The 6926-nt window shown below is 39.4% G+C and overlaps 1 pseudogene; it reads right to left on the bottom strand.

The window, feature by feature from the left end:
* Window positions 1-681: 681 nt before the first annotated feature.
* LOC122064447 lies at window positions 682-4591 on the bottom strand (annotated as a pseudogene).
* Between the last annotated feature and the right edge of the window lie 2335 nt (window positions 4592-6926).

Below are 6926 nucleotides of genomic sequence, written 5' to 3' on the forward strand. Positions count from 1 at the left end.
TTGGCCAATTGTACCTCTGTAGGGGTATTTTAGACCTTAAGGAGAGTTTCTACTTCTAATACGACTCAAAATGTTTGGTTCCTTGCCTTCAACATTTGTGCGGGGTCTTCTTTAACAGTTTGTCTACTTCAATCCAGTAATCCATGTCAATAGTATTGGCTTTGTAATTCTCAACATCGGGTACATATTTTCTAACAGGGAAGCCTACCTTGATAACTCTCTAAACAACAAAAGAAACTAGGAGATTGCAAGGGCCAAAAGTGGAAATGGGAGGGGCGGTTCCAAACCTGCCAACATGCATAGCAGAGTGGGACATGTTTGATGGTGAATGGAAACATTTAAAAGTATGACATTTTATATGTTCATGTAGTAATGTAATATATTTTAATGTATTAATAGAAGGATGAACAAGGGTGGGATTTATGTATTTCATGAATGATGGGGGTGATAATTTCATCCCCCATTATGTCTAGGCACAGGATCAAGCCCGGTCAGGCTAGGCTCAGCCCGATGCCTCAACCTGGACCAGGCCCAGCCTCGGGCTTAAAAATTCAAGCCTAGACCCACCCTATTTGTTGAATAGCTCTGGTAAAGCCCTGTTCCGGCTGAAGGATGGCTCAAAGCAATCAAATGCAAATGTGAAATTTTTAGGAACTACAGTTTATCCATTCAGATCCAATGGAAATCAACACATGTTTATTTATTAGATTCCAATTTTCAAAGATACATTGGTTCAAGATTAAGAAGGATGGAAACAATGAAATATCTCTTATTATATATTATGTTCCTGAAATGTGGGAAACCATCGTTTGATCTCTGATTACATGGGAGGAGGGATTTCCTTGTCCATCCAAATTACACAACGAATGCTTTTTCCACTGATGAGTAAATCGAAAGCTTTATTAATATCCTCAAATTGCACCTCATGTGTCACGAACTCATCCAATCGAAGCTCCTGTCGACAATAGAGTGTGAATTATCATCTTCCCTTTATGAGAAAAAGTTTATACTGATCGAAGAACATATTAAGGTAATTACCTTGTCCAAGTAAGATTTTACAAGAAGTGGAATATCAGTTTTGGGTTTGATATCTCCTACCAGAGAACCCATGATGGTTTTGCCACTGACAAGAACCTCTTGTATACTCAAGCTTAATTGTGAGCTAAGCTTCCCAGAACCTATCAATATTGTTTTCCCCCAACCCTGCAAACCATGACAAACAAGTACCATGTAAGGTTATATATATGCTTTATCCCAAAAAAAACTGGTGATGACATATATGAACTACAGAGGGAGGGAGAGAGAGAGAGACCTTCCGACAGCTAGCAAATGCTTGATGAGCCGCCAAAGTGGAACCAACACACTCGACGCAGTGGTCAGCCCCCCCATCTGTAATCTCTACAATCACCTGAGCAACACAAAGCCACCAAGAAGAAAACCCAAATTTCAAACACAAAAGCCTGATTTCAGTTTAATCCAGAGAGCTTAATCTCTATTAGAGTCATCTGTATAGGGCGCAGTTTTGTATTTTCGGGGATAAGATTTTTTTATATTGTATTACATGTGAAATGTGATACATATGGGGTTATATATTGTATTACATGTGACATGTGATACATATGGGGTTATCTCGTAACGAGTAAGTGAGTGAAGGATTTTATATCTTCTTCATCAGAATAACGGGAGCTCTAATTATTATTCGGTCATAGATATGCATAACATATCTTGGATGAACCAAATATATCGATGTGTTTCGGTGTAAGTGATCTCTGTGTTTGTTTTTTTTTTTTTTTTTTTTTTTTTTTGCTAATTGTTATTCTGTTGTGTTGTTAATTCCTGACATGGACACCTTGAAGGTCTAAACAACGAGACTAGATCAAGGTCACGTGCGAAAAACAATCTTGTACATCCTTGGTCCATGGATTTGAAATTTATTTTCTCTCTTTTCATTTAATAGATTCTAAATCCACGGATCAAGAACATACAAGATTGTTCTCATATGTGAACCGATCCGAATTCTTATACTACAATGGAAAGGATAACCTCACCATGCTATGTTTTCTTCCACCCCTCTTAGAGAGGGAACCTAGAAAATTGTTGCTCTCTCTTTAATTGATAAAACAATATTGGTAATTAGATTGATTAAAAAGTCAACTCCCACTAAGCATACATTGGGCCACTCACACGAGGGTGTTTAGTGCTCTTCACTAGTTTCAGTAAAAGTTGAATGGTTCTCATTCAACTCCAGTATGACCCGGTCAATGTGGTTATGGGGTCAATATGGGCCCGCAGGATTAGTCAGGCCGAAAGCTTGGATGCCCGTCTAGCAAAAAAAAAAAATTTTGATTAAAAAGAGAAATTGTATGATCCAGATATCGGATGAAATTTTTTTGTTATCCAGGTTTGTATAGTTAAAGAAATGAAATTTTGATGGGTATTTTAGAAAATACTAAAACCTACGAGGATATTTGTGAAATCAAAGAGAAAGTGAACTATTCCATTTCTTTGGCTACGAATAAGAGTAGCAGTAAATTTTTTCCCATAAATACCTAATTAAAATGATGAGTTGAGATAGAATTACCTCGTGGACAGGCTTGTTCCCGCAGTCTGATGGGTTAATGAAATCTGTGACACCAAATTTCTTTCCTGCATGCAACAATATCCATTAACTTGTTAGCTCAGGGTCTCTCTCTCTCTTGCCAACTATCATACTTTCTTGAACCAATTTAAAAAGGGGGCCAGGGACGTTTGGGTCAACGTTTACCAATCTTAAACTTGTCTGGATTCAAATCCACACCAATAATTTTGGTAGCTCCACGGATTCTTGCTCCCTCTGCAACCTGTCAACGCCAGATTACAAACAATCTTAATTACGTATCAGCTCAAGCCTCACCTTGTGAGCTAATGGGTTTCTCTTTGAACACCATAATGATACTTACAGCTAAGCCAATAGCTCCTAAGCCAAATATAGCCACACTGGTCCCTGCTTCCACATTCGCAGTTTTCCAAGCTGCTCCAACCCCTGCAATGAGATTTTTCCATATTTTAATTTCTCAATCTGAACTCTCATGGCCTACAGGGAAAGAAGCAGAAGAAGAAGATGAAATTCTTGATGGGTTCAAGAGAATTTTGGGTTTGATCTTTGTTTACCAGTTGAAATCCCACAACCAAGTAGGCATGCCCTGTTAGGAGGAATGGAAGGGTCTATCTTGGTTACATTGGCAATGTCCACCACAGTGTACTCACTAAAACTGGAGATATACATAAAATGGTTAACCACCTCTCCTTTTGAACCTGTGAATCGGGTCGTGCCATCTCTGGGCAACGATGGGGAGACCATGAAAGGAAATTTGGAGCATTTGTTACTCTTCTTTGAGTTGCAGTCTCTGCAATCCTGGCAATCAGTTAAGAGCATTGGAATCACAGTGTCTCCTTCCTTCACTTCCTCTACATTTTCTCCAACACTCTCCACAACCCTTCAACATCCACAGGTTAAGAGACCGTTAGAATCAAAAAATAAATTTGGGTTTTTTTTTTTTCCCTTTGGGGAATGGGGATGAGTTATTGAGTTTACCCGACAGCTTCATGTCCAAATATTGTTGGAAAAATTGCAGGTGGACCCTGTAAAGAAACAAACAATAGAAAGTTTAGAAAAGTAAATGTTACATGAAACACCAAGAAATACAAAAATAAAAAGACAATAGATCCGCATGATACAGGGATTTAACAAGGTTCACACACCAGTGTGGTGTTCTACGTCCTTGGGTGAAAAAGAGGATGTTTCACTATGCAGAGAGAGATTACACCCAAGCAGCGGCGAGAAAACTCATCTTGAAATCTAGCTTGAAAAACCCCCCCAAAATACAATGACTTTCTTAACAAGACAACAGTACATTCTATACTCCAAGTCACGGGTCGACCCATCGGGTCTCAATCGATCTGGTCGAACCATCGGCCCAACCCATTTGTTTCTATCACAGATCTCAGAAAACTTTCCATTCGGGTTGCCACCAAAGTATGTTGGAGTAGGTCAATCTTCAAAATGGGTCAAGAATTTGAAACAAACTTAACAGTAAAAATTAATTGATCTGATATTGGAAACAAGAATCCATGATTTGGGCTTACTTCCAACTTCCAAAAAGTTACGTCGGTGTGACAAAGTGATGTGCAAATGATCTTAATCCGAACTTCCCAAGCTTTTGGCGGAGCAACCTCCACCTCCTCTATCTATAAAGGCTCCCCTGCTTTCCTACATACTACGGCTGCAATTGTGGATTATATCATTTAGTTAAAGGCCAAATCAAGATGGGACTAAGTTAAATTTTGGAAAGCATTGCATATAAATTATCAAGTACCTCTACATCGAATAGGCTTCCCTCTGCTTTTGGGATGTTCTTCCTCCATGTCCATGCTCATGCTTTGTCTCTGTCTCTGCTAAGAGAAAGAACTAAAGGAATTACCTGTAAAAGTATGATTGTTGAAGGAAGAAGGGAGAAGGAAAGAGAGATGAACACCAGCACTTAATGAGGTTCAGCTGGAAAATAAATCCAACCTACGTCCTCAATATTCTTGTGAATCCACTATGAATTATCTCCAACGTTACAATGCTTATTTATAGTTGATGAGAGTAATCAAAGGATGAGATCTCTCATACAAGGTAAGGAAATGATTATAATGACTGGTATATATCCTTATCCAATTCATTGATTCCATATACCAGACTTGCATTAGGATAATTGGCAATCTTATCTTGGGTTGCTTTCTTATCATAAATATGAGTTGGAAGACAACAAAGGAGAAAAAGAAGAAATCATACTGTCATTAAATCAAGGAAATAAACATATTTATATAAAAGGTATCTTTAAATTCCCACAATTTGAAGAATATAGCCTTGACGTCCCTTATTGACATAGGAGCAACACATGTTGTTTGTCAATGGAAGACAATCCCTGAATACTATTGTGAAAAGATGAAAAAACCAATCTATGTCCATGGTGTCACAAGACCTTTGGTTACTTTAGAGTACAAAGCTCATAAAGTATTATTGACAACTGCCTCAAAGCTAAAGCAGCTAAGACAATTAAACATAAAGTTAACACAACTTTATATCGAAGATATTATTCAGCCAATTATTCGACAATTTTTCTTTTGATAAATTTGAAGCATTTCTTGGGTAGTACATGCCTCGCCTTTTCATAAAGATAAATTCATCTGATAAGCAGCTAAGACAATTAAACATAAAGTTAACACAACTTTATATCGAAGATATTATTCAGCCAATTATTCGATAATTTTTCTTTTGATAAATTTGAAGCATTCCTTAGGTAGTACATGACTCGCCTTTTCATAAAGACAAATTCATCTGATTTTATGAAAAATAGGTTTATCATGAAAATCAGTAAGAAATTCAAAGAACCTGAGAAAATTGTTTATTTTCTCATATTCAATATCATCGTCAAAATTCATTTGGGTAATGATTTTGAAGATCAATTCTTAAAAACGATTGTGATTTTCAAAATATTGAGCAAGGGTTGTGGAAAGAGTATGCAAATCTTGTCTGAAAGCCTTTTTCTTATTGCCACAGTGTGATTTTCATGCTTGATTAATAATGTAATAGACATCATGTCACACCCCGTTCACATTGAACCGGAGTGGTGACCGAGTTAACACCGGTTAATCCAAACCTGCCAGGATCATCAGATACAGTATTCCACCACAGCATACGCACACTAACATAAGTTCATCAGATCAGCAGAAGACTAAGTTTTACCTGTGAATAAATCCCATATACTTGATACCCGAATTGTGATACAATAATTATATACATGTGGGCCCGAAGGCATGATATATACATAAAAAGAATAAAGTTCAAATATCAAGTACCTACAGGAAATCATCAAGACAATCAGAGTGCACAGCTCGGCTCGGTTTCAAGGCTGGAGCTCAGCTCGGCATAAAGGGTTGTGCCCAGCTCGGCATCACATGGAAGAGCTCAGCTCGGCCTCAGAAGTGGAGCTCAGCACGGCCTCAAAGGTGGAGCTCAGCTCGGCCTCAGAACTGCTGTCCCGCAGCACAGCTCTCGCACGAGCAGTCAACGCCGTGCTCTAACTCTTCAGGGGTCCACCAGTCCTCTTCAGGAAACTCGACTGTGGGACCCACCCCATGCTCCTCAGATGTATGACCTGCAAAATCATCTAAAAACGGGTGTACACATGGGATGAGCTCACTAGCTCAGTAAGTAGAAAGATGGACCACACACAACAGTCCACACATCACAACACATCGTATGCACTACATGCCATGCTATACATTTTAATTCACATCCACCTAAGCAACATTACTAAGTCCTTGGTTTTAGTGCTACTACAACCACAGTGCGTGTATACTCCGGGTACGAGCCGCGAACTCCCTCCCGCGATTCGCCCATAGGGCTGTCGGAGAAGGCCCACCGTGAGTACTCGGAAAAGTAAAGACAATGCCGTCCACCGGCTCTCAACAGAAATGTAAATGACTGAAAATAAAGGTGCTGACTCTAGCAATTTAAAAGCAGTACGATTGGCCCTCTTGAATGTACCACCGGGGTTGCCGACTGTCCTACATGACCCATCGGGCGTAATGCCTAACCGCCACAGTGTCCAACAACCGCGGCCCCTGCTTCCCCCCAAATGGTAACCCAACACCTTAACCCCTGTTGGGAAGGGTCGTAGCACGGGATGGTGAGAATCCTAATACCGCATGCTCCTATATGCAGTACGACTGCATAGTGCCTCCGTGTCCCATACCACGGGCCACCAATGCATTCGTTTCCAAGCCGACTACGGCATCTAGTCTATCAATGCATTATACACCATGATGTCCACATTCCACATATAAACATCTCATTCAATTGGCATTTGCAAAGTAAACATAGCACATATGCACATCAA

This window comes from Macadamia integrifolia, unplaced genomic scaffold, assembly GCF_013358625.1.
Source record: "Macadamia integrifolia cultivar HAES 741 unplaced genomic scaffold, SCU_Mint_v3 scaffold1649, whole genome shotgun sequence".
Lineage (NCBI taxonomy): Eukaryota > Viridiplantae > Streptophyta > Magnoliopsida > Proteales > Proteaceae > Macadamia > Macadamia integrifolia.